This window comes from Dunckerocampus dactyliophorus, chromosome 19, assembly GCF_027744805.1.
Source record: "Dunckerocampus dactyliophorus isolate RoL2022-P2 chromosome 19, RoL_Ddac_1.1, whole genome shotgun sequence".
NCBI lineage: Eukaryota > Metazoa > Chordata > Actinopteri > Syngnathiformes > Syngnathidae > Dunckerocampus > Dunckerocampus dactyliophorus.
The window spans coordinates 19,090,354-19,107,875 of record NC_072837.1 but is presented as its reverse complement, the minus strand read 5'-3'; the positions used below and the strand labels follow the sequence as shown (position 1 = coordinate 19,107,875).

The window sequence follows — 17,522 nt, the reverse complement described above, 5'->3', positions numbered from 1 at the left end:
TCACCTCATTATTATAGCAGCTTAACTTCTTTTTACACTTGTAAGAATGCAAACAAATGGATTGACTGAAGCTTATAGCAGCTTAACTTCTTTTTACACTTGTAAGAATGTAAAAAACGAAATGGATGAGGCGCATAGCGGGTTAACTTCTTCTTACACATGTAAGAATTTTAAATGAATTAAATGGATGAGGCTTATAGTAGGTTAACTTCTTTTTACACTTGTAAGAATGTAAAAAAATAAAATGGATGAGGCGCATAGTGGGTTAACTTCTTACACTTGTAAGAATGTACAAATAATGAAACGGATGAGGCGCGTAGCGAGTTAACTTCTTCTTACACTTGTAAGAATTGGGAAAAGAAAGAATTATGAGTGTTGACTGATGAGGTGCATGCGACATGAATGACCTTATGGCCTTTGTCATTGTAGACGGTGTTACAGTTTGTCGTCGTTCCTTATTGCAGTGCTGAACTTGTTTTTGTGAGGTGAGGAGCGTGAAGCTCATCTCTCACAAAAACAACATTCATGTCATTAAACCTGTAGCAGCGGTGAACTTATTTTTACACTTGTAAGAGTTGCAAAGGTGAACGTGACAAGCAGCAGGCACACATTGGGGGGAGTTTTGGGGGTGCTCCAAGTCAATAAAATGTCCACAAAGCAAGCCAACGCAAGGAAAGCAAACATGTTGCGTTGAAGTACTGCTATCTTGCGTGCTACGTGGCAGCCATGGAGGTGGCAAAGTGCAAGAATAACACACGTTGGCGCTTCAAGCAGGCAGGACGAGGGATTCCTCACATGACGACTCACGTCTAATGCCGAGGCTCAGTGGCTCATTAAATTGACATTTCAAAGATTGATATCAACGCTTAGGAAAACACAGAGTCCCCCTGTGAGCTCCAAGGCGGGCCCCCCCGGGCGCCCCATTCTCTCTGGTGAAATAAAAGAGAGGAAGAAAGAGAAAGATGATGTCCTTCGTCGAGCATTAGCATTAGCTGACACGCGCTGATAGCGAGGCGGGGGCGGAGGGATTCATCGGCATTCATCGGTATTCAGGGGCGCCGCCAGTCCTTCACTGCGGCCCGGCTCCAAAATGTAAGGTTAAAATGGAGATTAGGTTTTGTTCCCTAATGAACCTTATCTCCCTGGGCTGCTGCCATCTCCTCATTCTGCCTCACGCTCCCTCCCCGGCGCACTTCACTGGGGGAAACTACCCCTCCCCTGGAATGGCTCACTTTTCACTACCAGACTTTTTCTACAGCACTTTCTCTTTCACTAAACCACAGCAGACACCAACACAAACACTGTAAGCTGCGTTGCCACAACTATAAAACACTACAAAGATCATATCGTATATTTTACAGCTGTTGTATCGAACCTCAGATGTCTGTTTTCCACTCCCCCTCCTTCTACTACTCCTGCTAATCACAACACAATAAATAATAATAATCATTTGTAATGATTACATTTCATTCTAATACAGTATACAGGTGTAGTATGCACTATATCATTTAACAGACAGCATTTGCAAATTATTATTATTATTATTGTTATTATTGGCAGCTGCACCTTCACTGCCACCACTAGACTAACGTTGCCTTGTGCTGCTAATGTACATGTGTAATTATCAGTTCTGATCATGATCGCTGATATAGTTTTAGTGGGTGTTACTTCATATTTTCATGAATATATTAAATATTTTATTTCATTTATTCTATTTTAAGATATTGTTGTTGTTTCGTTTAATTGGACCCACGGCACATTCTAAAAAGACAAAAAAAAAACCTAAACAGACTTAAAAAAAAAAGTTTAAAATGAAAAATAAAAAGAAATTTAAAAAATGTAAGGAATACAAGCTTAAAAAATACAAAAAAGCCAAAAATTCAAACATTCAATTAAAAAAAATTAATTAAATAATTAAACAAAATACAACAGCAAAAGTTGAAAAAAGTGCAAAAAGGACAGTTACGCTAACACTACTACTACTACTACTAATAAAGCAGGATATTTCTTTTTTAAATGTACATTAATCATTAGAATATCAACATGAGGTGATTTTAGCTTATTTAAAAAATAAATAACTATCAAAATGATGCCCACATCCTTTGATTTTTTAGTATGCAGGCCTCGGTTGAAAAATCTTGCAAGATTAAAACGTGACAAGATTTTTTGTTCAGAAAAATATATATATATATATATATATATATATATATACATACACTGCTCAAAAAAATGAAAGTAACACTTCAGAAACACATCAGATCTAAACTGGGGGAAAAATGATGTTGAATATGTTTCCTGATAATAAAAGGGGGGAAATCAAAGACACCCCAAAAATGAAAGTGAAAAAATGATGCAGCACACTGGTCCATTTGGCTAAAATGTCATTGTAGCAACTCAAAATGATTCTCAGTAGTTTGTGTGGCCCCCACGTGCTTGTACGCATGCCTGACAACGTGGGGGCATGCTCCTAATGAGACTACGGATGGTGTCCTGGGGGATCTCCTCCCAGATCTGGACCACGGCATCACTGAGGTACCTGGACGCATGGAGGAGATTCCAGGAGACAGGTAGTTACTCCAGGAGAGCTGGACAGGGCCGTAGAAGGTCCTTCAACCCTCAGCAGGATCGATATCTGCTCCTTTGTGCAAGGAGGAACAGGATGAGCACTGCCAGAGCCCTACAAAACGACCTCCAACAGGCCACTGGTGTGAATGTTTCTGACCAAACAATCAGAAACAGGCTCCATGAGGGTGGCCTGAGGGCCCGACGTCCTGTAGTGGGCCCTGTGCTCACTGCCCAGCACCGTAGAGCTCCATTGGCATTTGCCATAGACCACCAGAATTGGCAACTACACCACTGGTGCCCTGTGCTCTTCCCTGATGAGAGCAAGTTCAACCTGAGCACATGCGACAGACGTGAAAGGGTCTGGAGATGCCGTGGAGAACGTTATGCTGCCTGCAACACCATTCAGCATGACCGCTTTGGTGGTGGGTCAGTGATGGTCTGGGGAGGCATATCCCTGGAAGGACGCACGGACCTCTACAGGTTAGATAACGGCACCCTGACTGCTATTAGGTTCCGGGATGAAATCCTTGGACCCATTGTCAGAACCTACGCTGGTGCAGTGGGACCTGGGTTCCTCCTGGTCCACGACAATGCCCGACCTCATGTGGCTAGTGTATGCTGGTAGTTCCTGGAGGATGAAGGAATTGATACCATTGACTGGCCCCCACGTTCACCTGACCTAAACCCAATAGAACACCTCTGGGACATTATGTTTAGGTCCATCTGGCGCCTCCAGGTTGCTCCTCAGACTGTCCAGGAGCTGATTGATACCCTGGTCCAGATGTGGGAGGAGATCCCCCAGGACACCATCCGTAGTCTCATTAGGAGCATGCCCCCACGTTGTCAGGCAGGCGTACAAGCACGTGGGGGCCACACAAACTACTGAGAATCATTTTGAGTTGCTACAATGACATTTTGGCAAAATAATTTTTTCACTTTCATTTTTGGGGTGTCTTTGATTTCCCCCCTCTATAGGGTGATCATTTTCATTTCTATCAAATGATGTGGCATCATTTTGTTACTAATACATCACCCACTTATTATCAGGAAACATATTCAACATCATTTTTCCCCCAGTTTAGATCTGATGTGTTTTCCAAGTGTTCCTTTAATTTTTTTTAGCAGTATATATATATATATATATATATATATATATATATATATATATATATATATATATATATATACATATACACACAGTCAAACCTGTCTTAGCGGCCACCTTTATAGAACGGCCACCTGCCTATAGCGGCCACTGAAAAATCCCCCGCAGCAAATTTACATGTTATAGACCCTGTGTATAGCAGTCACCTGTCCAACGCGGCCAGCAGCCACCCATTTTGTCTCCCTTGGTCAATATCTGACCGCATATAGCGGCCAAATTACCAACTCAAGTAGAAGCTTCATGCACGAAAAAGTTTGGTTTTTAATCAATGAAGCCGTCGTGTGTAGACTTTAATTACTGCGTCCTAGCTCAGTCACAATCATTCACAAGATCCACACAAACTGTCAGTTGTTCCACATAAAAAAGCCGTCTTCTTTTGAGCTTGCTATTTCCTGGTCAAACATGTAACTTTAAGAGCATTTGCACCAAAACATTACCGCAAAGTAGGCTGGGAACAGGACGTGCTCCCAGCGACGCTACAATAAAAAAAAACATACGCTAGCATGCATGCGGCAGCGGGAGCAAAACCGAGTTCGGTTGTACTTAATTGAAGTATTTTAGAATGTACTCACGTTATTTTTCATCAATCCTCATCCACAAATCCACCAAAACCATGAACCATGATAATAACAAGCCTAGTAGTGCTGTACAACTTTTATCCGCAGTCTGCAGTGCCCTCTACTGGTCAACATTATTATTATTATTTTTTCCCTTTTTTTTTTTCTTGTTTTTCCTCCACTGGTCAACATTCAAACTGGACGCCAACCTGTCTATAGAGGCCACCTGTCTATAGCGGCCACTTTTGCAGACTCCCTCTAGTGGCCGCTATAGACAAGTTTGACTGTATATATATATATATATTTATATATATATATATACAAGAATAAAAACGTCGAATTAATAAAATGTAAAATGTAAGTATCATTTCAAAATACAAACATTTACATCAAATTTAATGAAACTAAAAAATCTACAGCAAAAGTTGAAAAACGTGCAAAAAGGAGAAAAGGTTGAAACATGACAGTAATAATAATAAAAATGTGGATGGTTCTTCAAACACACAAAACTACCTCGCATGTCATCGTGACTTGATTTGAAAATATATATGTCAAAATGACCCCCGCACCCTTTGATGTTTTTCGTAAGCGGCCCTCGGTTGAAGACGTGTAGACACCCGTGCTGTATAGTACTATTATTATTTTTACACACGATAGTAGGAGGACCAGATAGAATTCCAGCGCATACAGAGCTGTGCTCAGCCAGAAGCCTACAGACGTTGGTGGAGCTGAGGTCCAAACTCAAAGCAGCACGTTGCTCTTATTTCTATTGCTTTTGACTGGGCTGGACTTTATCTGTCGCTTTTGCGTCTGCGTTGCCAAGTTTCCTGACACAAAAGCCGACTTGAAGTCCATTAAAGTTGTGAAATGGATTCCACGGCAGGGAGAGCTCTTAAAGCTTCCCTGAGCGACAAAGCTTACGGAGCAGCTGAAGAGAGCGCGATTGCGAGCATCCACCGACCCGACGACCTCACACATGTTGTTATTGTGCCGTTCCCTCGCCCAGATAACTCCTGGTTACAGTTTGGTGCGTGAATGGAGCGTTTTATGTGTGTGCTCTTGATAAAAAAGTAAATGCTTTTCTGCCTTTAAAAAAAAAACAACTATCTTGGCTTCACTTTGCTCTCCAACAATAAATCTGGAACACTTCCCTGAATCTCAGCTCCGCCTCCCTCGCCATCCCGCACTCCCGGGCTTATTTGGTCTCGGGGAGTAATCGCGGGTGCAGATCTGTGACGGGCCGATTGCCGTGCTCTGTAAGGCGGCGAGATGGAGGCGCTCAGGAGTCTCATTCGCGGACAAGTGGAGTGCACTTGAGTGTAAACGGCAAGCCGAGGTAGGGGGCGTCTCCCGCTTCTGTTGAAGACTGCGTTAGCCTAAATTTGTGGGGTTTGTAAATAACATTTGTGGCGCCCCCTACAAGTTGTGGTGAAAAGGCTTTCAATATTAAAATAAGCTTTTATCATCATCACACAAATGCTCAATGACTTGTGGACAATCGGTCGCTACGTTGCTTAGACCTTTTGCTCGATGGTGGCCATGTTTTTCCAAACAATCTTGCTCAGATCTGACAGACGTGCGCTTGTCAGTCCCCTAAAGGTCTGCACCAAATTTCGCAGTGATTCGACGAAACACCTTAAAGTTACAGTGGGTGTTTTGTAGAGCACATGGAGCCGTGTGAGAAATTTCAGGTGAATTCAACCTGTTTGGGGTTTACAGCGCCACCATGCGGTGTACTGGCTGGAAAAATAATAACACAGGCAACACACTAAGTTGACATGTTTTTACCAATTTTCACCCTTTTGTGTGCAGCGGTTCAGGAGTAGAAGAGTTATCTTACACAAACAAATACACACATTCATGTGAAAAAAACAGAGCCTCCCATGACGTAACTCTTCTTCTCCTGAATTGCTGCACGCAATAAGGTGAAAATTTCTAGAAACGCACGCCAGTACTGCCTTGCCTGTGCGATTCTTTTTCTAAGAAATCCAACACACGATGGCGCTGTTATTAAACTGCAAAGTTTGACTCCCACAAGTTGGGTTGACTTGAAAGTTCTGAGACGCGTTGCACAAAATTTTCACTGTAACCTTGACAAGTTGTCACAAAATACGGTACACACGTTTCGGGGAGTGACAAGGACATGCGTGTAAAATGTGAGCAGGATTGATGGAAAACATGGCCGCTATCAAGCTAAACATCGGCGGGACGGAACAACTAAATGTCCATACGTCACTAAGCGTTTGACTCACCATTAGGACACTTTGAGGATATCTGGATCACGTGGATGCTAGCATGTCCATCCATCCATCCATTTCCTATACCGCTTCTCCTCTTTAGGGTCGTGGGGGCATGCTGGAGCCTATCCCAGCTGACTTCGAGCGACAGGTGGGGTACACCCTGGACTGGTGGCCAGCCAATGGCAGGGCACATATAGACAAACAACCATTCACACTCACATTCATACCTATGGACAATTTAGAGTCTCCAATGAAGCTAACATGCATGTTTTTGGAATGTGGGAGGAAACCGGAGTACCCGAAGAAAACCCCCCCACACACGGGGAGAACATGCAAACTCCACTCAGAAATGCCCAAGGGAGAATCCAACGCAGGTCTTCCCGTGCTAGCATGTCATACTAAGCATTTCAAGCACAACCCACAGGGGCCCCACAAATGTCATATACAGACATGTGATGATGTGTGGACATTTTCTGCATAGGCTGTAAGGTTCATGCTAACAAATGACTAAATACTGGGACTGTCACGACCTTTGTGAGGCAAGACAAGACTGAAATCAGGGAGAATTTAGTTGGATTTCATTAGGATGACTTTAAAATGCTAAAGTTGTTTGTAGGGTAGCTGCTTGATGTGCACGCGGAAGTAAACACGCAAACACGCACGATGTTCAAACAGGACCTTGAGATGCCAAAAAGCTGCGAGGGCGGGACTCGTTTACCAGCGTCTTACATCATCTTTTTTCTTCCCAGCACCCGGCGACGCTAATTGCTGAAGACTTGAAATTCTTTCACATTCTTGCTTGGGTCGCTCCGACAATTGGGAATATCAAAGTCCTCATCAGAGTGTGACGGCTGAACCTGGAGCGAGGAGGCAGGCCGGATCAGTCGCTCCATGAGGACCGGGCCCTGCTAGCTCCAAGCCAGTAATGAAATAGATGAGGCCACGGGGCTGAACACTTCGCCGTCCACACATAAAAATAAGCGGATTGTGTTTTTTTCCCCGAGAACATCCGGACTCAGCTCTCAGCAGAGGCCTTCAGATCCACGCTGCAGAGAGATCCAAGAGGGAGGGAAGGAGAAGAGTTTGGACTCCCCTGGCAGGAAATGATTTATTCAGAAGGTGAGGCCAAACTACGAGCCAGGCGGGTCGGCATTTTGGAGCAGGCTTCGTTTATGGGCTGCCTTTTTAACGACGAGCTCACGGCACCCCGATGAAATTTTTACAAGATGCCAGTTGTCCTTTGCGACGGGCGGCTTTCCAAGTCCGTGGGGACGACTTCCCTTCCTGGCATTGGATGGCAGGAAGAGGCGGCCCCTCATCACAGATGGAGCGCCCCTCGCTGAATAGTTCACCAATTTCAGCCCATTATCAGCATTCTTTTTCGGTGGGAGATTTGTTTAATATTGATGCTATGCTAACTCATCAAGCGTTGCATCGTATTCTTCAAACAAGAGGTCCATTTCTCATATAACGAATACATATCATACTATAAATAAATAGAAAATACTTACTGTACTTTTTCCAGGTAATGAAATTAAATGAAATAAATCAATTTGCCATGAAAGAAAGAAATATAATAATAACAGATTTTTATAACGCTTTTCAAGGCACTCAAAGAGCTTCACAGTGAAGTCAACCCATTATTCACCAACACAATGGTGGTGGTAATCTACATCTGTAGACACAGCTGCCCCGGGGTAGTCTGACGGAAACACGGTTGTGTCTTGCCGAGGCACACAATGACAGTGACTGGGGGGAGGGAGCGAGGCCGAGCCGCCAACCTTCTGGTTTCGGGACGACCCGCTCTACCTCCTGAGCCACTGCCGCAAGTTCCCATATGCCTGCATACAGCGCCAAACCTGGGAAAGCAATAAAATATAGAAATATAAAATCTCTATAAATAAAATAATTAGATACTTTAAAAATAAATAATCTAAAATCATACATTTGCTCTGAAATAAATAAATAAATAAATAGGTTATTTAAAATATCAAATATAATATTGAAGTAATAAAAATATCTATACATACATATTCATACATATTTATGATAGATAAAAATGAACAAATGTTTTCTAACTTTTATTTAATGAACAAATATTTTCTAACTTTTATTTATTTTAGGGCATGAACTAAATGAATTTGCCATAAATGAATAAATACATAGATTTAACACAAATGTTTCAGATTGTTTCACATTTATATTTAAGTCGTGTCGTCCGGCACCAGTTGCTGTTTCGGCTGCAGCGACGTTGGCGCGGCCCAGAGTGGCTGGCAGTGATGTTGAGGTTGGCTCTATGGCCCGCATTTACCCACAAAATATACTGGCTTAGGATTGTCATCATTCTCACGATGAGCTTCCTGTAACAACTGCCGAATGTCAACAAAGACGGAGTCCCTTAGGGGCCAAAAGCCATGTAGCCAATGGCGCCGCACTAAAACGGTTAAAACTTTCCAAACGGTGAACCACGCCCAAATTATCTGGAACTCTGGAACAAAACCAAAGGGAATTCTAGGAGGACATATAAATATCCGAAGTTTAGTCCCCAAAATAGATCAGATACATTAGTGACTTACTGATTGTAAACTGGATTTTTTGGTGCATATCTGAGAGCTGGTTGACTAGTAATGTTCCCACTGACTAATAAGTATGCCAGGATGTACATGCTATAGAAAGATAGGGAGCATCTCAAGAGCCTACAGGTAGAATGAAATGTAAACTTGGAAGGTAATTCTCTCCCCAAACATGAAATGTAAAATACAGTAGGTGTGCTTTACAATCGCCCATCTTATGACGTACATTTCTTCAATGAACTGAAGAATCTTTTGTCTGTTGTTGATAATGGTTGTGAATGTCTATTTTAACATGACTGGATGGATAAAAGTGGTAAAACAAAATTAAAATCCACTCTGGTATCATAAGATGACACTGATTATAAGAAAGTTGACTAAAAAAGGCTTAGTTAACCACTACAAAGCAGAACGTCACGTTAACAACAGGAATTCCAAAATCAAAAAAGGCTAATTTTGAATATGATTTGAAGGACGTCAGCTGGGGTGGGGTAACTAAAGAATCGTAGTGCCAACAATTCGTGATGTACCACACACATGGAAAAGCCAAGTGTCTTCCGTGGTTTACTAGTGGTACAGCCTTCAGGCCATCAAAGAGCGAGATCTTGCTCCTAAGAGGTCGTTAATAACTAAACCAACACCGACCACCTTGTTTTTGGGGACTTAAGGAACAAAGTGGTGTCTGAACTGAGAAAAGCCAAGACAAATTATTTCACCAAAATCATTGAAGAGGCTCATAGTAACACTTCTAAGCGGTGGCAACACATACAGCAAATAAACCAACTAACTCAAGTAAGCAAACACATCCTAAAACAAAGTGCCCCAAAGTACGTAATAAAGTTACTGTCAGTCCTGAGTCTATTGCAAATGGTTGTAATACTTGTTTCAAGAATTTGCAAGTCATTTTAAATCTACTTTGTCATCTCCTGATGAAACCTGTCAATACAAACAAAAATGGAAAACTGCAACAATTATCCCAGCGCATAAATCAGGAGACAAAGATTTAGCAAGTAATTACAGGCCCACTGCTCTCCCCCCTGTAGTCGCTAAAGTTCTGGAGAAGATCGTAGCTGAACCATTAATGGAACATCTAGAGTCTAACCGACTGCTTCCTCCACAGCAGTTTGGATTTAGACAAAAATATTCCAGTGAAATGGCCAACTGTTATTTGCTGGAGAAGGTCAAAAGTTGTTGTAGGCGCAGCATTCCTGGACCTAAAAAGGCCTTTGATACTGTCAATCACAGTATTTTACTGCATAAATGAAATCAATTCAATATGTCACCTGCTGCTTTGAAGTGGTTCAAATCATACCTGGGGGGGAGACAACAATGCGTTAGGGTCAATGGGGTCAAGTCACATTTGAATGCAAATAGCATGGGAGTACCGCAAGGGTCTGTTCTTGGCCCTCTGTTGTTCACAATGTACATGAACAACCTACCAAGCTGCTGTCCAGATGTCAACTGTCACATGTCCGCTGATGACTGATGCCACAGTCATCCGTGTGTCCTCTAAAACACCCAGCCTGGCAGGCGAGCATCTGACGCAGGCTTTATTGAACATCTGAGTGGCTCCAGTTATCCATCCCACTCTTACTGTTAAAAAAGCTGAATCCGTGTGCTTATCCATACGCAACAGGCCCACACATGATGTATTTGAGGTAAGAATTAAGAATGAAATTATTGAGGAAGTACCCACGTGTCATCCTAGACGAGAATTTAAAGTTTGATAGTTAGGTTACGTATACCTGCAAAAAGGTTCAACCAAGTCTTTACTGCTTTTGTTTTATTAGAAGGAAGGCGTCACAAAACTGCTGCAAACCTGTCCATGCGTGCAATGATCCTTTCTCGTCTGTCATACTGCCTTACATCACACCTTCATGGTCACAGGCTTCCCCGCCACATTAAAACCTATCATCTCCAGAAACAAGCAGGCAATAAAAATCATGGACCGAAAACCAATGAGATGGCACCACTGCCGTATTTTTACAATACGTAACCTTTTTACTTTTGGAAATGTTGTGAATTTTAATGCTCTTAAAAGTTGAAATAATCACGTGTCACCATTGCTTCCTAAACTGGCCACGAGGTGACAGAGCTCTCGAGCGACCACACGAGCCTCCGCCAGCGGTGCGTGTCTTGTCCCAAGATGCAAGACTAATTTTTGTCAGTCTACTTTCGCTGTAAAGGGGGCACAGCTTTGGAACTCTCTACCAACTTCTTTAAAAATAGTGATGGTTTTAACAACAGACTTAAACAATGGCTAAAATCAAAGTAAACGTGTTGACATGAATAGTTTTGAACTGGTTGATTGCCTCACCTTGCTGCCTTTGCTTTGCTTTTTCATTTCCAAATGTATTTCATTTGGAAAACTGCCTTTTCTTGGAATGTTATTGTTATGATTATTATTTTATTTTTCTCCTTTTAGTTTTGTTACTTTTAATGTTTTATCATTTCAGAAGCCTCTTGTGGACAAGTGCTGCAAATGGCTGGCGTTGTGATGGCGTGTACTGCAAACAATACTAAACAGATAAAGTAGTAAAATGAAGGCCTCATTCACTGTATGAGCTGCTTCACGTGCTTGCAAATATTTGGACGTGTGCATTTGTGCGTTGACGAAAAATGTTTATTTATGAGGCGCTACAGTCGAAGTACACCATGTATTATTAATCCATCCGCAGTGGAATCGCTGCCGTTGCAAAGCCGTTGGTAAAACGATACGAGCAGGCCGAGCGCGCCAGCACAAACTCTTACATCAACTGGACGGCAGTCAAAGATAGGCGGGAGTCGCCGAGCGCACAGATACCGTATGTGAGCTACTGTATCTGAGGCCCATGCTACTGGAACTAAACAGAAAACAAGAATGAATCCATCACTGGAAGTAAAAACTGAACGGGAACAGAGTTTTATCTTCCAAAAAGGCTAAATGAGGTCTCTAGCCCAGATAACAACGCAGTATTAGCCAGAATAATACCCAACCATGGGCACAAACAGTGCCAGACAAGAATAGGGTGTGGCTTACAGGAAACAGGAACAGGGCGGGGCAAACAGGACACGGCAAATGAGACGAGCGAGAGGGAGGAGCTAGGATGCCAATTGAGACAGAGGCACATGGTGTGGTCTATGGGACACAGCGGGAGGGCGGGGCTAAAAGGACGCAAACAAGGGTGTGGTTTACTGGGCACTGGAATAGGGCGTGGATTATGGGACGGCGGGAGAGGGAGGGGCTAGCAGGACACACACAGAGGGTGTGGCTTACTGGACACAGGAAGAGGGTGTGGATTATGGGACAGTGGAAGAGGGCGGTGCCAGCAGGAGACAAACAGAGGGTGTGGCTTACTGGACACAGGAAAAGGGAGGTGCTAACAGGACACAAAGAGGGTGTGGCCTACTGGACACAGAGGGCGTGGCTTATGGGACATGAAGAGAGCAAGAGTAACAGGATACAGGTAGAGGGCGTGGTTTACGGAAAACAGGATTGGGGGCTTTAAGAAGAGAGTGGGACTAATGGGACAGGATGAAGTGGGTGTGGTTTACAGGACACAGTCGGAGGTAAGAGTGCGTGTGTGTGTGTGTGTGTGTGTGTGTGTGTTCAGCATAGAGCGTGACAAAGCAGCATCTCTCAGCACAGCATGGAATCTGTCAGACGGGCTGTTTAATAAGTGGAGTGTGATGCAAAGACCGACCCTAAAAATGAGTCCCCCGCGCTCGGTTGCCATGGCGAGTATCAGACGAGGCTTTGTGCGAGTGTTGGGGAGAGGCATAAATCCGGGCGCCGCTAGATTAGAAACATGACGCCTCTATCGCTCTCCTCTGTTCTCGCCTCACTTTGTTGTTCTGACTCGCGTTCCAATTTGGTTCTGCCTCCCGCCTGCCTACAGGGAAAAATGGACTCTTCTGGCCGACATCTGATAGCAGCCTGTGAGTGCACTTTTTCTTTGTCGCAGTGCATATTTACTGGCTCACTTTGTCTTTTTCCCCCTCTCTTCCTTGCACTCACACTTTTGCATGCAAAAAGGTCTGGCGTCACTGTAAACGAATGAGTCTGTCACGGCGCAAACAATCTGCATTCATCATGTCTTATCTGGCCGAGCCTCCGCCCGGCAGCAGCCTGGAAGAGTGAGCGTCCTTGGAGGAGAGCGGGAGGGCGGGATGAGGCACGCAGGGTCAAGGTCAACAACAACTCGGGGCTCGGACTTATTCGAGAGCTGCTGTTGGATTCCTAGCATCAGAGAAGGGCGCAGGCGGCTTGACTTACCCCTGATCCTTTTTAGTTTCCTTGAGCACCTTTTGCAGTAAAGGCTAATTCATGCAAACGACAGGATCAGACGGTCTGACAACGAAACATAACAATGCCTTGCTTGAGGGCTTATTGTTATGAATTATGTGCTGAGAGTGTCACTTGCTGGACGTTCACCACCACAAGGATCCACAGCGCCCGCCTGTCATGTGCATGCCAGGCCAGTAGATGGGGATGTGACTTTGCAAATCCACTTCAAACACGTAAACCGTGTGAGTCGTCAGAGCTGCAGAACCACAAACAAGAGCTACGGCACGGTGGTCGTAACATACTGCCTACACTGAACGCTGTCCCATGAAAGCCACGTGTGCATGTTGCATTTTTAGCATTGCTTCATATTTTCTGTTTGCATTTTTTTCCTGTTCATGTGCATTTGAATGTTATGATATGCTGTCTTAGAAGTAATGAGTGTATCTGTATCCATACACATACATATACTTCTACACTCCCGATCCAAATGTTCAGATCAGTTGGAAAATGCGGACAATGTACATCTTGCACCTCCTCTTACGGAGGTTCTAAGTAGAGCTTCAAAATGCAAAAAAAAGAAATGGGAGTGAGACAAAACACATTTTGAGCAAGCAATTTATTGCAAGGAAGCATTAAAGTGAAATAGACTTTCATCAGCTCATCAAAAGTTTAAGAGCATAGCTCAGAAAGCCCCCAGAACCCCCTAAAAATAGAAATAAAATGTATGAAAAAGGGGTGAGTAATGAGCAGCTGTGCCATTCTTGTTCATGAGGTGAGAAATGGCTTTGAGCGTGCTTGATGCCAGTGTTTCCAGGAGGCTAGTGGGAATGTTGCTCCAGGTGGTGAAGATGGCTTCACGGAGGACATCTACTGTCTGGAACTCATGTCCATTTTTGTAAATCCCTCCCCAAATGTTCTCCATTGGAGAACACGGGATGGTCCAAAAGAGTGAGCTTATTCCTCTGGAAAAAGTCCTGAGTGAAGTGTTGGAAAAAGCCAGTCATCACCACACAGACCAGGGCCTTCAGTCATGAGGGATGCCCCCTGCAACATCTCCACATAGCCTGCTGCCGTTTGACGCCCCTGCACAACCTGAAGCTCCATTGTTCCATTGAAGGATCATGATGATGGAAAACATCTGAGGTGGGATCTCCTTGTCATGCCAGTAACGTTGGAAGCCATCAGGGCTGTCAAGGGAGAATAAAACTTTATTCCACCTTTCAATGTCCCATGTTTGGTGCTCTCCTGAAAATGCCCAATTTTGTGGCGTTGAAAGAGGCGAGGCCTCTTCTTGAAAGCCTTCTCTGGCAGATGGTGTCTGATGGTTATTGGACTGCACTCGGCACCAGTAACAACCTTCATTTGGGCTGAGGATTGGCCTGCCTATTTAACTTGAGTGCTTCTTTGCAATAAATTGCTTTTTTGTCTTACTCCCATTTCTTCTTTTTGTACTTCGAATCTCCACTTAGAACCTCTTTAAGATCCAATAGTGCAAAATATACATTCTTCACATTTTTCAACTGCGCTTAAGATTTTGATGGGGAGTGTACGTACATTTCTAGAAGTGCATGGCTCAGGTCAAGGGTACCCTTTGCTGTCTTCAACTTCACTTGAGTAGTATTTGAAGTTGTTGTTCTAACAATGTGTACTATCCCTATCACTCTGACGTTTATAGAGTGGGGAAGCTTACCAAACCATAAATTAAGCCTGTTCATGTTTTTATTTTGCGCTAGCACGGCTATGTTGTAAAAAAGTGTCTATATTTGGACATTGAAATGTTCCATGTAAAGCATGTCTACTTTTGTTGTGAAATTAACAATATTTTCTCTGATAATTGTGTCATGATTTCTACTTAGAATTAAAGAATGATGTCTGAAATTGGTTTCTAATGTGTTTTATTCAAATATTCTCAGTGTAAAAAAAAAAAACTGTTGTGTAATCAGTGAAAAGTACATAACCTTCGTGTCCGCCTGCTGCTGAAAATTTTGAAGAACATAATTCCATGGAAAAACAAACCCCATGATGATTACGATGGTATATATTCATGGAATAATTACTCAACTCTGCAACTAAAGTGATTTTTTTGTGTATAAAAGAGTAAAATAAGATTATTTGAACAAAAGTCTAACACCGAGTGGACACCGAGTTATGTACTTTACATTTAAGAAAGAGTGAACTTGGGAGGGTTGCTATGGGAAATGGAAGATGTCTCCAGCTCTGGTATGTTGGGTGTGTGTTTTGCAATGTCTGAAGTTTGTCTTGATAACATTACCAAGGTCTATCCACCAGTTTAAAATTTTAAATGTAACACTTGGGTACCCCTGATCTGAGCCATGCACACACGGTAATCCCTTGTTTATCGCCAGTAGTTGGTTCCAGATCCTACCGTGATCAGTACATTTCGGCAAAGTAAGATTCCTAATTTAGAAATGAAACATTTTCATAATTAGAGCATAGAAAACCAGTTTCCAACCTTCTCAATATGCTTTTTAACATCATTGGAGCCCTCTAGACATGAAATAACCCCCTATAGTCACCTTTACTCTCCTATTACCCAATATAGTAGACATAAGAGAAAATAAGACATAAATCTGACACAATGCAGACTCACACATGTTGTGTGTTGCCTGCAATGGACTGGCGACCAGTCCAGGGTGTACCCTGCTCTTGCCCAAATTCAACTGAGGTAGGCTCCAGGAGAAGCAGCATAGAAGATGGATGGACGGATGGATGTTGTGTGTTGCTGTAAACGTGCTGTGGTGCTAGGAGAGCTGAGTGGGGGGCAGACAGGAAGTGACGTTGGGGGTTCAGAGTGGCGAGGTATTACTGTATTCGTCTTATTTGTGTTTATTTGCAAAATTCATCCAGTGGCATCACCATAAAAAAGCATGATATGTTCTCTACATTAGTTTTAGGGAAGAGTCGCTGCCAATATCAGTATTGGTTGATATCAGTTTCTGTAATGAAGTGCTGGACAATACCAGCATAGTAGATATCGATATGAACACCAATAATGAGCATTGCTAGTTGATATTTAAGCCCAGCGGTGATATTTTCTGCAATATTTAGAAAAGTGTTGTGAAACAGGCTACAGTTTTTTATTTCCTCTCCTGCGTTTCCTCAATAAAATATTTGCATATCTTCAGTAAAAACAATTTCCTTTGTTTCATCTCAGTTTCCAACTCTGCTCTTGATTTGAAAGCAGCGTTGACATTGAACGATGGCGTTAAGTTTTCGCCATCGGACCACCGAGCGACAGAGCGAACGCCCCCGACCTCTGGGTGACCCCTCACTCACCCGGTGACAGCCCAGCGTCGGCAAACCGGGACACCTGTTGGCTCGCCACTCGATCATTCCAGACAGGCCTGGACAGAGAGCGGGCAGAGGACACGTTTGAGACCGGGGGTCGTGTGCCCGCGCATTCTGGGAACAGAGAGATCAGGTGATGCGGTCAAACACGGACTGGTCACATGACGATAGGATGGTAATAACCAGTGGTACGGTGGAGCTTTATATTCATTACCTGCCCAGAGTTCAAGGCTAAACTCATCAAAGTGCCTCTTTTTAGTGATTTCTACCACATTTAGGACCATTTCCCAACTCCGAGGCACATGACTCAGTGGGGAGAGGCTTTCCTCGGTACAATAAATGTGAAATGGCAGCACGGCTGCGGGCACCTGACCGTGAAACAGCCTCACGTTTGCATCCAACCTCCAAGTCACCCACCGGTGAGACAAAAGACGCTGAAGACACGTTCTGAAAATCAGACATAGAGAAGACATAATCTGCACAGTACATTCCACCAATCAATTTTTCATCCCCCCCCCCCCCCCCCCATCTCCTGCCTCTGGTTGAATTCTAAATAATATCTGAGGAGCAGCAAGTTGGGGTTAATACAAACACAGCGCTTGCATGCACTGCAGAACTGCTCTTGTTGTCGATACACGTGGACTTGACCTGAATTTGACATCAGGTACTCACCTGTACCGTATAAGCAAAAGTACACTTTTTAAGGGAATTTTGGTCATCAGTCAATATTCTGATCTGAGACATGAACATACATGTCTTTCTCTTTTCTGTGCGAGATGTAAAAACAGGTAAAAAGAGGCAGACAATGAATGCACGTAATGGGACGCACCTATTCCTCCTAGCAAGGCC

At 43.4% G+C, this 17,522-nt stretch overlaps 2 long non-coding RNA genes across 2 annotated transcripts in view; one reads left to right on the top strand and one right to left on the bottom strand.

Moving 5' to 3' along the window:
- The window catches only part of LOC129171937 (uncharacterized), a 30,577-nt gene extending 13,484 nt beyond the window's left edge, over positions 1-17,093 (bottom strand). Inside the window, exons 1-2 of the long non-coding RNA XR_008566868.1 lie at positions 16,888-17,093; positions 16,662-16,787 (exon numbers count right to left, since the gene is read on the bottom strand). This is a non-coding gene — a long non-coding RNA (uncharacterized LOC129171937). The remainder of the gene's footprint in view (positions 1-16,661; positions 16,788-16,887) is intronic.
- LOC129171934 (uncharacterized) lies at positions 12,646-14,085 on the top strand. The gene is made up of 2 exons (XR_008566864.1): positions 12,646-13,015; positions 13,113-14,085. It is a non-coding gene; the product is annotated as an uncharacterized LOC129171934 (long non-coding RNA).
- Positions 17,094-17,522: the final 429 nt, after the last annotated feature.